Source organism: Aegilops tauschii, chromosome 4 (genome assembly GCF_002575655.3).
Source record: "Aegilops tauschii subsp. strangulata cultivar AL8/78 chromosome 4, Aet v6.0, whole genome shotgun sequence".
NCBI lineage: Eukaryota > Viridiplantae > Streptophyta > Magnoliopsida > Poales > Poaceae > Aegilops > Aegilops tauschii.
The window spans coordinates 470,186,188-470,199,857 of record NC_053038.3 but is presented as its reverse complement, the minus strand read 5'-3'; the positions used below and the strand labels follow the sequence as shown (position 1 = coordinate 470,199,857).

The window sequence follows — 13,670 nt, the reverse complement described above, 5'->3', positions numbered from 1 at the left end:
TAAAGGAGCAAGGGGGAGGCCGGCCAGCCCTCATGGGGCGCGCCCCAAGTAGGATTCCTACTAGGAGTCCTATTCCTAGTAGGTTTCCAACAAGGGAAGAGAGAGGGGGAAGGAAGGAGAGGGAGAGAGGGAGGGAAAGAGGAGGCGCCGCCCCCTCCTTGTCCAATTCGGACTCCTCAAGGGGGGCAGCCCTAAGTCCCCCTCCTCTCTCTCTCTCTCACAAGGTCCATGTTGGCCCATTAGTTCCCCCGGGGGTTCCGATAACCCCCGGCACTCCGATATTTATCCGGTGACCCTCGAAACTCATCCGGTGTCCGAATAACATCGTCCAATATATCAATCTTTATGTCTCGACCATTTCGAGACTCCTCGTCATGTCCGTGATCACATCCGGGACTCCGAACAACCTTCGGTACATCAAAACACATAAACTCGTAATACCGATTGTCATCGAACATTAAGCGTGCGGACCCTACGTGTTCGAGAACTATGTAGACATGACCGAGACTTATCTCCGGTCAATAACCAATAGCGAAACCTGGATGCCCATATTGGTTCCTACATATTCTACGAAGATCCTTATCGGTCAAACCGCATAACAACATACATTGTTCTCTTTGTCATCGGTATGTTACTTGCCCGCGATTCGATCGTCGGTATCATCATACCTAGTTCAATCTCGTTACCGGCAAGTCTCTTTACTCGTTCCGTAATGCATCATCCCGTAACTAACTCATTAGTCACATTGCTTGCAAGGCTTATAGTGATGTGCATTACCGAGAGGGCCCAGAGATACCTCTCCGACAATCGGAGTGACAAATCCTAATCTCGATCTATGCCAACTCAACAAACACCATCGGAGACACCTGTAGAGCATCTTTATAATCACCCAGTTGCGTTGTGACGTTTGATAGCACACAAGGTGTTCCTCCGGTATTCGGGAGTTGTATAATCTCATAGTCATAGGAACATGTATAAGTTATGAAGAAAGCAATAGCAATAAACTAAACGATCATAGTGCTAAGCTAACGGATGGGTCAAGTCAATCACATCATTCTCTAATGATGTGATCCCGTTCATCAAATGACAACTCTTTGTCCATGGGTAGGAAACTTAACCATCTTTGATTAACAAGCTAGTCAAGTAGAGGCATACTAGTGACACTCTGTTTGTCTATGTACTCACACATGTACTAAGTTTCCGGTTAATACAATTCTAGCATGAATAATAAACATTTATCATGATATAAGGAAATATAATAACAACTTTATTATTGCCTCTAGGGCATATTTCCTTTAGTCTCCCACTTGCACTAGAGTCAATAATCTAGATTACATTGTAATGATTCTAACACTGTAACACCCCGGATGTAATTTTCCATATTTGTAACTCCAACTCTTGCCATTTCCGGCTATGTGTTATGTTATTTCCTCCATGGTTGGGTTTTTGTCTTTTGTTTTGCATTTTGTTCATGTCATGCATCTCATCTCATAGCATCATGTGCATTGCATCGGCATTGTTTTCTTAAAACTTGCATCCGTTCGTAGTTGCCGCTCCTCGCTTCTCTCTGTTGCGTTCGTTGACCGTTCTGAGTCTAACCGGATTTTCGATTCTCTCTTGTCTGACCGTTTGACCCTCTATGCACAACCACCTAACCTCTCTTGACTGCCCCGAACCCGACCTGCTCAGTCATGACCATTGGATCCGAATCATCCCCAAACATCTATAAAACATCATCGTTTCTTATATAGACTCTTCTAGCGTATTTTCCCGGGCCGTCCGATTACGATCGGAGGGACCAGATACCCCTAAGCTAACCCCTTCCTATAAATAGACCCTAACCCTAAATTTTAGGAGCAATGTCCCATCCATCCTCCGCCGCGCCGCCAGTCGACTGTCTTCCTCCTCCTTGGGATCCCCTCCCGATCCAAAACCACCATCCACAGCCCGCCCCCGCTCCTCCTCAGTTTCCACGCCCAACCAACCAGTGCCTCCCCTAGATCCCGTCGTCCACCCAACCAGCGCAGCCACCAGACCGGAGCTCCGTTGCCGGTGAAGACCTCCTCTCCTCCCTCGCACCTCGTGCTCCCTTTTTCTCTCTCTGCCTTCTTTCCCTTCCCCGTTCTCAAAATCTCTCTGTCTCGTTTTGCACAGGGAGCCAAAGGAAGCCGCCTTGGCCTGGGCTCGGCCTCAAGGTCCCGTCACCACCATCTTCTACAGCTGCTGCCCCGCTGATCGTCGGCACCCCTCGCCGGTAAGGCATCGCCGCCGCGCGCCCTGATTCTCTCTCTTTTTGGCCGCTCTGACCTCCCCTTCTCTCCCTCTTTTCTCTTTGAACAGAAGCAGGAGCTCCCATGGCCGCCGCCGCTGAGCCTCCCGAGCACATCTGCGAGTGCAGGTCCGAACCCCGCCGTCCTCGTCTTCTCGCGCGGCCAACCGCCTCGACAGCGACCTCCAGGACCACCGCCGCGCCCTGCTTCTTCCTCCTCCTCGAGGAGATGCCCCTCGCCTCGAGCTCCAGCAAGGCCCGCCTTCTGCAGTTCGTCGTCGCCGGAGTTCCCCACCACCAGCAGGTCGCCGCACCTCTTCTCCGTCTCCTCCTTCCTATCTCTCTCTCTCACTGGACTCCCTCTGTCTCCTCTGTAACAGAGCCGTCGCCTGAGAGGCTCCTCGTCCGCCGCCACCTTCAACCAACGGCACCGCGCCCAAGCTCCTCCGTCCGCGCTGCCGTTTGCCCGGATCTGGCGCCAGCTGACCGAATCCACCCGTCTTCGTGTTCCCGGCGCTGCCGGAGCCCCAAGTTCCCGCGTCGCCGTCTTGCATCAAGCCCCTGCGCCTGCGCCGCCCGCCAAGTCCCCTGCTTCACCCGCTGCCTCTTGCTTCGTTTTGGTCAAGCAGAGCGCTTGCCCGCGCCGTTGACGAGTTGCCCTGCTGCGTGGGCTGCCTTATCCACAACGCCTCCCTGGCCTAACTCCAGATTCGGCCTCAAGGCCCGATGTGAGCAGCTCCTCTCTGTTGGGCCAGCCAGTTTCGGCCCGCTTATGTTTTTTCAGCGTCTGCGAATTTAGCTAATTATCCAGAGTTGGCAGTTTTGCAGAAAAAACCTCATGATCATGCATTTAATAACTCCAGAACTGTGCATCATATGTAAATAATTTATACATGTAGGATGCTTAGAATTCCATCTAGTTTCATAATATCCAACTTTCATCCATGTTTAAAATGTTTAAAATGCTGTTTGAATTAATTTGCTCAAATGCCATGCTAAAATGCTTTAATTCATAACTAAATAACCGTAGCTCCAAATTTAATAAACTTTATATGTAAATGGGGTGAAAAAATGCATAGATTAACATGGTGCACTTCATTTTGCTGTTTAACAACATTAAAATTGTGTTTAGGGCAGAACAGTACCAAATCCAAAATACGCATATGGGGATTTTCCGGAATAGTTGTTTGTTGTTTCCGGCCTCAGTTAAACTTGCCTAAATAGTTAGTTTACTTATGCTTCACCATTTTGCCATGTTTAATAACATTTAATATTGTTGGGTACATAACCGAGAGAGAACTAAATAATTGATTTGGTGTTTCGTCAATATGCAACTCGTTGCTTATTGAGCTCCACTTAATTTGTAGTATTGTTTGTGCACCTTGCCATGCCATGCCTCATTAAACCGGACATGCATCATACTTGATTTTGCATCATGCCATGCTTATGTGATGGTTGTTTACCATGTTGCTTGCTTCTTTCCGGGTTGCTTCTCTCGTTAGGTTCGGTTTCGTTGCGGAGTTGTGAGGATTCGTTCGACTACGTCCGTTTGTCTTCTTCATGGACTCGTTCTTCTTCCGTGCGGGATCTTAGGCAAGATGACCATACCCTCGAAATCACTTCTATCTTTGCTTGCTAGTTGTTCGCTCTATCGCTATGTTGCGCTACCTACCACTTGTTATATCATGCCTCCCATATTACCATGTCAAGCCTCTAACCATCCTTTCCTAGCAAACCGTTGTTTGCCTATGTTACCGCTTTTGCTCAGCCCCTCTTATAGCGTTGTTAGTTGCAGGTGAAGTTGAAGATTGCTCCATGTTGGAACACGTTTATGTTGGGATATCACAATATATCTTATCTCAATTAATGCATCTATATATTTGGTAAAGGATGGAAGGCTCGGCCTTATGCCTGGTGTTTTGTTCCACTCTTGCCGCCCTAGTTTCCGTCATACCGGTGTTATGTTCCTTGATTTTGCATTCCTTACGCGGTTGGGTGATTTATGGGACCCCATGACAGTTCGCCTTGAATAAAACTCCTCCAGAAAGGCCCAACCTTGGTTTTACCATTTGCCACCTAAGCCTTTTTCCCTTGGGTTTTCACGAGCCCGAGGGTCATCTTTATTTAACCCCCCGGGCCAGTGCTCCTTCGAGTGTTGGTCCGAACTGAGCTGCTTGCGGGGCCACCTTGGGGAAACTTGAGGACTGGTTTTTACTCGTAGCTAGTCTCATCCGGTGTTGCCCTGAGAACGAGATTTGTGCAGCTCCTATCGGGATTTGTCGGCACATCGGGCGGCTTTGCTGGTCTTGTTTTACCATTGTCGAAATGTCTTGTAAACCGGGATTCCGAGACTGATTGGGTCTTCCCGGGAGAAGGAATATCCTTCGTTGACCGTGAGAGCTTATAATGGGCTAAGTTGGGACACCCCTGCAGGGTATTATCTTTCGAAAGCCGTGCCCGTGGTTATGTGGCAGATGGGAATTTGTTAATGTCCGGTTGTAGAGAACTTGATACTTGACTTAATTAAAATGCATCAACCGCGTGTGTAGCCGTGATGGTCTCTTTTCGGCGGAGTCCGGGAAGTGAACACAGTCTGGGTTATGTATGAACGTAAGCAGTTTCAGGATCACTTCTTGATCATTTCTAGCTTCGCGACCGTTGCGTTGCACCTCTTCTCGCTCTCATTTGCGTATGTTAGCCACCATATATGCTTAGTGCTTGCCGCAGCTCCACCACATGACCCCTTTCCTTCCTATAAGCTTAAATAGTCTTGATCTCGCGGGTGTGAGATTAGTGAGTCCTCGTGACTCACATATTCTATCAAAACAGTTGCAGGTGCCGACAATACCAGTGCAGGTGACGCAACCAAGCTCAAGTGGGAGTTCGACGAGGAACTGGGTCGTTACTACGTTTCGTTTCCTGATGATCAGTAGTGGAGCCCAGTTGGGACGATCGGGGATCTAGCAATTGGGGTTATCTTCTTTTCATTTGGATTTGACCGTAGTCGGTCTATGTGTGTATCTTGAATGATGTATGAATTTATTTATGAATTGTGTGAAGTGGCGATTGTAAGCCAACTCTCTTTATCCCATTCTTGTTCATTACATGGGATTGTGTGTAGATGACCCTTCTTGCGACAAAACCTACAATGCGGTTATGCCTCTAAGTCGTGCCTCGACACGTGAGAGATATAGCCGCATCGTGGGCGTTACAAACACCCATGGAGTCTTGGTGCTGATCATGTTTTGCTCGTGAGAGGCTTAGCCAACGGGTCTGCAACATTCAGATCCGTATGTATCTTGCAAATCTCTATGTCTCCCTCCTTGACTTGATCGCGGATGGAATTGAAGCGTCTCTTGATGTGCTTGGTTCTCTTGTGAAATCTGGATTCCTTTGCCAAGGCAATTGCACCAGTATTGTCACAAAAGATTTTCATTTGGACCCGATGCACTAGGTATGACACATAGATCGAATATGAACTCCTTCATCCAGACTCCTTCATTTGCTGCTTCCGAAGCAGCTATGTACTTCGCTTCACACGTAGATCCCGCCACGACGCTCTGCTTGCAACTGCACCAACTGACAACTCCACCATGCAATAAAAATACGTATCCGGTTTGTGACTTAGAGTCATCCGGATCAGTGTCAAAGCTTGCATCGACGTAACCGTTTACGACGAGCTCTTTGTCACCTCCATAAACGAGAAACATATCCTTAGTCCTTTTCAGGTATTTCAGGATGTTCTTGACCGCTGTCCACTGATCCACTCCTAGATTACTTTGGTACCTCCCTACTAAACTAATAGCAAGGCACACATCAGGTCTGGTACACAACATGGCATACATGACAGAACCTATGGCTGAAGCATAGGGAATGACTTTCATTTTCTCTCTATCTTCTGCAGTGGTCGGGCATTGAGTCTTACTCAACTTCACACCTTGTAACACAGGCAAGAACCCTTTCTTTGCTTGATCCATTTTGAACTTCTTCAAAACTTTATCAAGGTATGTGCTTTGTGAAAGTCCAATTAAGCGTCTTGATCTATCTCTATAGATCTTGATGCCCAATATATAAGCAGCTTCACCAAGGTCTTTCATTGAAAAATTCTTATTCAAGTATCCTTTTATGCTATTCAGAAATTCAGTATCATTTCCGATCAACAATATGTCATCTACATATAATATTAGAAATGCTAACGAGCTCCCACTCACTTTCTTGTAAATACAGGCTTCACCAAAAGTCTGTATAAAACCATATGCTTTGATCACACTATCAAAACGTATATTCCAACTCCGAGAGGCTTGCACCAGTCCATAAATGGATCGCTGGAGCTTGCACACTTTGTTAGCACCTTTTGGATCGACAAAACCTTCTGGTTGCATCATATACAACTCTTCTTTAAGATATCCATTAAGGAATGCAGTTTTGACATCCATTTGCCAAATTTCATAATCATAAAATGCGACCATTGGTAACATGATTCGTACGAACTTAAGCATCGCTACGGGTGAGAAGGTCTCACCGTAGTCAACTCCTTGAACTTGTCAAAAACCTTTCACAACAAGTCGAGCTTTGTAGACAGTAACATTACCGTCAGCGTCAGTCTTCTTCTTGAAGATCCATTTATTCTCTATTGCTTGCCGATCATCGGGCAAGTCAACCAAAGTCCACACTTTGTTCTCATACATGGATCCCATCTCAGATTTCATGGCCTCAAGCCATTTTGCGGAATCTGGGCTCATCATCGATTCCTCATGGTTCGTAGGTTCGTCATGGTCAAGTAACATGACCTCCAGAACAAGATTACCGTACCACTCTGGTGCGGATCTTACTCTGGTTGACCTACGAGGTTCAGTAGTAACTTGATCAGAAGTTTCATGACCATCATCATTAGCTTCCTCACTTACTGGTGTAGGAATCACTGGAACTGATTTCTGTGATGAACTACTTTCCAATAAGGGCGTAGGTACAATTACCTCGTCAAGTTCTACTTTCGTCCCGCTCACTTCTTTCGAGAGAAACTCCTTCTCTAGAAAGGATCCATTCTTAGCAATATCTTGCCTTCGGATCTGTGATAGAAGGCGTACCCAACAGTCTCCTTTGGGTATCCTATGAAGACACATTTCTCCGATTTGTGTTCGAGCTTATCACGTTGAAGCTTTTTCACATAAGCATCGCAACCCCAAACTTTAAGAAACGACAACTTGGGTTTCTTGCCAAACCAAAGCTCATATGGTGTCGTCTCTACGGATTTGGATGGTGCCCTATTTAACATGAATGCAGCCGTCTCAAAAGCATAAACCCCTAAACGATAGCGGTAAATCAGTAAGGGACATCATAGATTGCACCATATCTAATAAAGTACGATTACGACGTTCGGACACACCATTACGCTGTGGTGTTCCGGGTGGCGTGAGTTGCGAAACTATTCCGCATTGTTTCAAATGAAGACCAAACTCGTAACTCAAATATTCTCCTCCATGATCAGATCGTAGAAACTTTATTTTCTTGTTACGATGATTTTCCACTTCACTCTAAAATTCTTTGAACTTTTCAAATGTTTCGGACTTATGTTTCATCAAGTAGATATACCCATATCTGCTCAAATCATCTGTGAAGGTCAGAAAATAACGATACCCACCGCGAGCATCAACACTCATCGGACCGCATACATCAGTATGTATTATTTCCAACAAGTCTGTTGCTCGCTCCATTATTTTGGAGAACGGAGTCTTATTCATCTTGCCCATGAGGCATGGTTCGCAAGCATCAAGTGATTCATAATCAAGTGATTCCAAAAGCCCATCAGAATGGAGTTTCTTCATGCGCTTTACACCAATATGACATAAACGACAGTGCCACAAATAAGTTGCACTATCATTATTAAACTTATATCTTTTGGCTTCAATACTTTGAATATGTGTATCACTACTATCAAGATTTAGTAAAAATAGACCACTCATCAAGGGTGCATGACCATAAAAGATATTATTCATATAAATAGAACAACCATTACTCTCTGATTTAAATGAATAACCGTCTCGCATCAAACAAGATCCAGATATAATGTTCATGCTTAACGCTGGCACCAAATAACAATTATTCAGGTCTAAAACTAATCCCGAAGGTAGATGTAGAGGTAGCATGCCGACGGTGATCACATCGACTTTGGAACCATTTCCCACGCGATCGTCACCTCGTCCTTAGCCAATCTTCGCTTAATCCGTAGCCCCTATTTCGAGTTGCAAATATTAGCAACAGAACTAGTATCAAATACCCAGGCGCTACTGCGAGCATTAGTAAGGTACACATCAATAACATCTATATCAAATATACGTTTCACTTTGCCATCCTTCTTCTCCGCCAAATACTTGGGGCAGTTTCGCTTCCAGTGACCAGTCCCTTTGCAGTAGAAACACTCGGTCTCAGGCTTAGGTCCAGACTTGGGCTTCTTCACTTGAGCACCAACTTGTTTGCCATTCTTCTTGAAGTTCCCCTTCTTCCCTTTACCTTTTTTCTTGAAACTAGTGGTCTTGTTGACCATCAACACTTCATGCTCCTTCTTGATTTCTACCTCCGCAGCCTTTTGCATTGCGAAGAGCTCGGGAATCGTCTTCTCCAACCCTTGCATATTATAGTTCATGACGAAGCTCTTGTAGCTTCATGGCAGTGATTGAAGAACTCTGTCAATGACACTATCAACTCGAAGATTAACTCCCAGCTGAGTGAAGTGATTGTGGTACCCACACATTCTGAGTATATTCTCACTGACAGAACTATTCTCCTCCATTTTGCAGCTGTAGAACTTATTGGAGACTTCATATCTCTCAATCCAGGCATTTGCATGAAATATTAACTTCAACTCCTGGAACATCTCATATGCTCCATGACGTTCAAAATGTCGTTGAAGTCCCGGTTCTAAGCCGTAAAGCATGGCACACTGAACTATCGAGTAGTCATCAACTTTGCTCTGGCAGGCGTTCACAACGTCCGGCGTTGCTCCTATAGCGGGTCTTGCACCTAGCGGTGCTTCGAGGACGTAATTCTTTTGTGCAGCACTGAGATTAATCCTCAAGTTACGGATCCAGTCCGTGTAATTGCTACCATCATCTTTCAACTTAGATTTATCTAGGAACACATTAAAATTCAACGGAACAACAGTACGGGCCATTTATCTACAACAACATAGACATGCAAAATACTATCAGGTACTAAGTTCATGATAAATTAACGTTCAATTAATCATATGACTTAAGAACTCCCACTTAGATAGACATCCCTCTAATCATCTAAGTTATCACGTGATCCATATCAACTAAACCATGTCCGATCATCACGTGAGATGGAGTAGTTTTCAATGGTGAACATCACTATGTTGATCATATCTACTATATGATTCACGCTCGACCTTTCGGTCTCAGTGTTTCGAGGCCATATCTGCATATGCTAGGCTCGTCAAGTTTAACCCGAGTATTCTGCGTGTGCAAAACTGGCTTGCACCTGTTGTATGTGAACGTAGAGCTTATCAACCCGATCATCACATGGTGTCTCGGCACGACGAACTGTAGCAACGGTGCATACTCAGGGAGAACACTTGTACCTTGAAATTTAGTGAGAGATCATCTTATAATGCTACCGCCGTACTAAGAAAAATAAGATGTATAAAGGATAAACATCACATGCAATCAATATAAGTGATATGATATGGCCATCATCATCTTGTGGCTTTGATCTCCATCTCCCACTACTAGGAAAAGGGCTATAGATGGAATGGACACTAATGGCGCACCAGACATGTGGTGCGCCATTAGTGTGAAAGACACTAATGGCGCACCGGACAAACGGTGCGCCATTAGTAACAATTTTTTTATTTTGCCAGACATCCTAATGGCGCACCAGGACATAGTGCGCCATTACTAGTTGTAACTAGTAATGGCGCACCAGCAACACAGTGCGCCACTAAAATATTTTTTTTATTTTTTACTTTTTTGCAAAACTACTAATGGCGCACCCGGGGCAGTGCGCCATTACTAGTTTAAGCTACTAATGGGCCGTGCGCCATTAGTGTTTTTTTGCAAAACTACTAATGGCGCACCACCAGCAGGTGCGCCATTAGTAACCAGGGTTACTAATGGCGCATTATGTGGTGGTGCGCCATTAGTAACCTGGGACGAGCTAGATATTTTGGACAACCACACCTACCCACTCACTTTCCCCACTTCATTCTCTCCTCCCTCCTCCAAGCTTGTCTCGGCTGCCTCCTCCTCCTCACCTCATTTGCACCATAAATTCATCCAAATTACATGGTTAAAGCCCCTTTTTTGATAGGTAAGTAAGGGGGAAGCTATCTTTATGTTGTTCTCCCTCCAACAACGTGCACATGCACTTTTTATGTCCTAGCTAGATCTATGTATGTTTGTGGTGTTGCATATGTTTGTGGTGTTGCATATATGTTTGTGTTTGCAGGTACCGGTATTTGAAATACGATAGTTGCCAATATTTTGCCGGAATGTTGATTCATTTCCGTTTCGGCGAGAATTTTGGCACTATGCATTCTTTTTGGTCCTATTTTTAGGGAAAGTCATGCCAAATTTTTTCTTGGTTCTAAAATATCGTTTTGCTCTACCCCGCAGGTGACCATGGTCCGCACGATGACCGAAGGCATCGTGAATAGGTTTTTGAGCTCCGCGAAGGCCGAGATGCTTAAAAAGAACGAGATGGAGATAAGATGTCCGTGTCGAAGATGCAAGCTGAAGAGCCTTATTGCGGACCCAGATTCCGGGCAGGTGCGGGACCACCTGCTCTTGCGTGGTTTCATGGATGGCTATCGGTGGCAAGGTGATGAAGATGACTATGAAGTCGTCCATGGGGGTCGGGCAAAAAATGAGGATGGGAAGCAAGACAACCACCGCGGCACGGGCGGGCGAGAAGACGAAGAATCTCCAGGACATGATCACGACGGTGATGCTGTACACAGTCATCATGTAGAAGATGCCGGACATGATGATGAGGAAGATGCGGGAGCAGACGAAGGGCATGATCATGAAGATGAAGATGCCGGCGGAGCAGACGACGATGGACCATCGATGGGCTGGGTGCAGGACCCTCATATTCAAGAGCTGCTTCTCAAGCAGACGGATAACGCAAGAGCTGCCGCCCGAGAGAAAGCCAAGCTGGATCAACTGGAGATAGACGCGGTTACTCCATTGTATGAAGGATGCAGGCCCGAGGATACCCGCCTGAAAGTAACGCTCATGGCTCTGGAGATGAAGGTAAAGCACAAAATGACCGACGCATGCTTCGACGAGAACATGTCATTCTGGCACGAACGTCTTCCCAAGGGGAACAAGTGCCCGACCAGTTTCGAGGAGGCGAAGAAAATCGTGTGTCCTCTGGATTTACCGCACGTGAAATACCATGTGTGCATGAACAATTGCATCATTTATCGGGACGAGCACACGGAGTCTACCATATGTCCGGTGTGCGGCGTCACTCGATACAAGAAGAGGAAGAAAGCTCCTCGAAAAGTGGTGTGGTACTTTCCGATCACTCCTCGTCTGCAGCGGTATTTCGCGGACCCTAAGGTAGCAAAGCTCCTGCGTTGGCACGCGGATAGGGAGGAGAAGAAGCGAGAAGATGACGCAAATGATCCGGAGATAAATAAAAAAGACAAGATGCTGAGTCACCCTAAGGATGGGAGCCAGTGGCAAGCGTTGAACTTCGAACACCCAGAATTTGGGAACGATCCAAGGAACATCATGCTGGGCGCGAGCACCGATGGAGTTAATCCGTTTGGCAGCCAGAGAAGCACACATAGCACCTGGCCTGTGTTTGTGTGGATGTACAACCTTCCCCCCTAGTTGTGCATGAAGAGGAAGTACATTCACATGAGTATGCTAATTGAAGGGCCGAAACAACCAGGGAACGACATCAATCTGTATCTGGGGCTGCTGGAAGAGGAGCTAGACACGCTGTGGAAAACGCCAGCCAATACGTGGGACGCCGCAGAGAAAGAATATTTCCCTATGAGAGCCGCACTGCTCACGACGGTGCACGACTATCTCGGTTTCGGATATCTCGCGGGGCAGGTGGTCCACGGATTTTCTGGATGTGTCAGGTGCATGGATGACACAACGTATCGCCAGCTAGATAGAGATCCCGGGTCTTCGAAAACCGTGTTCATGGGACATCGAAGGTGGCTTCGCGACGATGACCCGTGGAGGAAACGCAAGGATCTGTTCGATGGTGAAACCGAACCCCGAAGACGCCCGCGTACGAGGAGCGGCGAGGAAATAGACGAGCTGTTGAAAAATTGGAAAGATTGCCCATTGCCGGGAAAGAAGGAAAAGGCACCAGAGCCGGGAAAGAAGAAAAAGGCGCCAGAGCCACTGCTGAAGGTATGGAAAACGAGGTCTGTTTTCTGGGACTTACCGTACTGGAAGATCCACCGTGTGCCTCACAGCCTTGATGTCATGCATATCACGAAGAACGTGTGCGAGAGTCTGCTTGGTACCCTGCTCAACATGCCAGAGAGGACCAAAGATGGGCCGAAAGCAAGGGCAGACTTGAAATCAATGGGCATCAGGGAGGAGCTTCACGCTAATGATGATGATGATGATGAGGCGAAGCAGGACACGGAAAGTCGTCGCAAAGGCAAAAAGGCCAAGAAGACCGGAAATGACTTCCCTCCCGCGTGCTTCACTCTAAGTCAGGAGGAGATCGATCAGTTTTTCACCTGCCTCGTAGGAGTAAAACTTCCTTACGGTTACGCGGGGAAGATAAGCAGATACCTAGACTCAGTGAAGCAGAAGTTCAGCGGGATGAAGTCTCACGACTGTCACATGCTGATGACGCAGATACTTCCAGTTGCAATCCGTGGGATCATGGACGCGCACGTCCGTGAAACGCTATTTGGCCTATGCAACTTTTTCGACGTCATCTCTCGGAAGTCGGTTGGCGTGAGGCAACTCAGAAGGCTACAGGAAGAGATCGTGGTGATACTATGCGAGCTTGAGATGTACTTCCCTCCCGCATTCTTCGACGTTATGGTGCATCTGCTGGTCCATATCGTGGAGGATATCATCCAACTCGGGCCGATGTTCCTGCACAGCATGATGCCGTTCGAAAGGATGAATGGTGTCATCAAAGGATACGTTCGCAACATGTCACGTCCAGAGGGAAGCATAGCCAGGGGCTTTCTGACCGAAGAGTGCATCTCCTACTGCACGAATTATCTAGGCATCGAGAACCCCGTTGGTCTGCCCGTCAACAGGCACCTCGGCAGGCTCGCTGGATGGGGTCACCGTGAGGGTCGCCGCGAAATGCATGTCAACTTCGATGGTCGACTCGCCGACTTTGAAAGAGCAAACCTAGTCGCGCTACAACACATAGACGTGGTCGA

The 13,670-nt window shown here is 46.7% G+C and overlaps 1 long non-coding RNA gene across 1 annotated transcript; it reads left to right on the top strand.

Annotated features, from left to right (window-relative positions):
- Window positions 1–1,858: 1,858 nt before the first annotated feature.
- Window positions 1,859–5,370, top strand: LOC141021369 (uncharacterized). The gene is made up of 6 exons (XR_012182465.1): window positions 1,859–2,052; window positions 2,155–2,254; window positions 2,341–2,573; window positions 2,650–2,997; window positions 3,772–3,862; window positions 5,099–5,370. It is a non-coding gene; the product is annotated as an uncharacterized lncRNA (long non-coding RNA).
- Window positions 5,371–13,670: the final 8,300 nt, after the last annotated feature.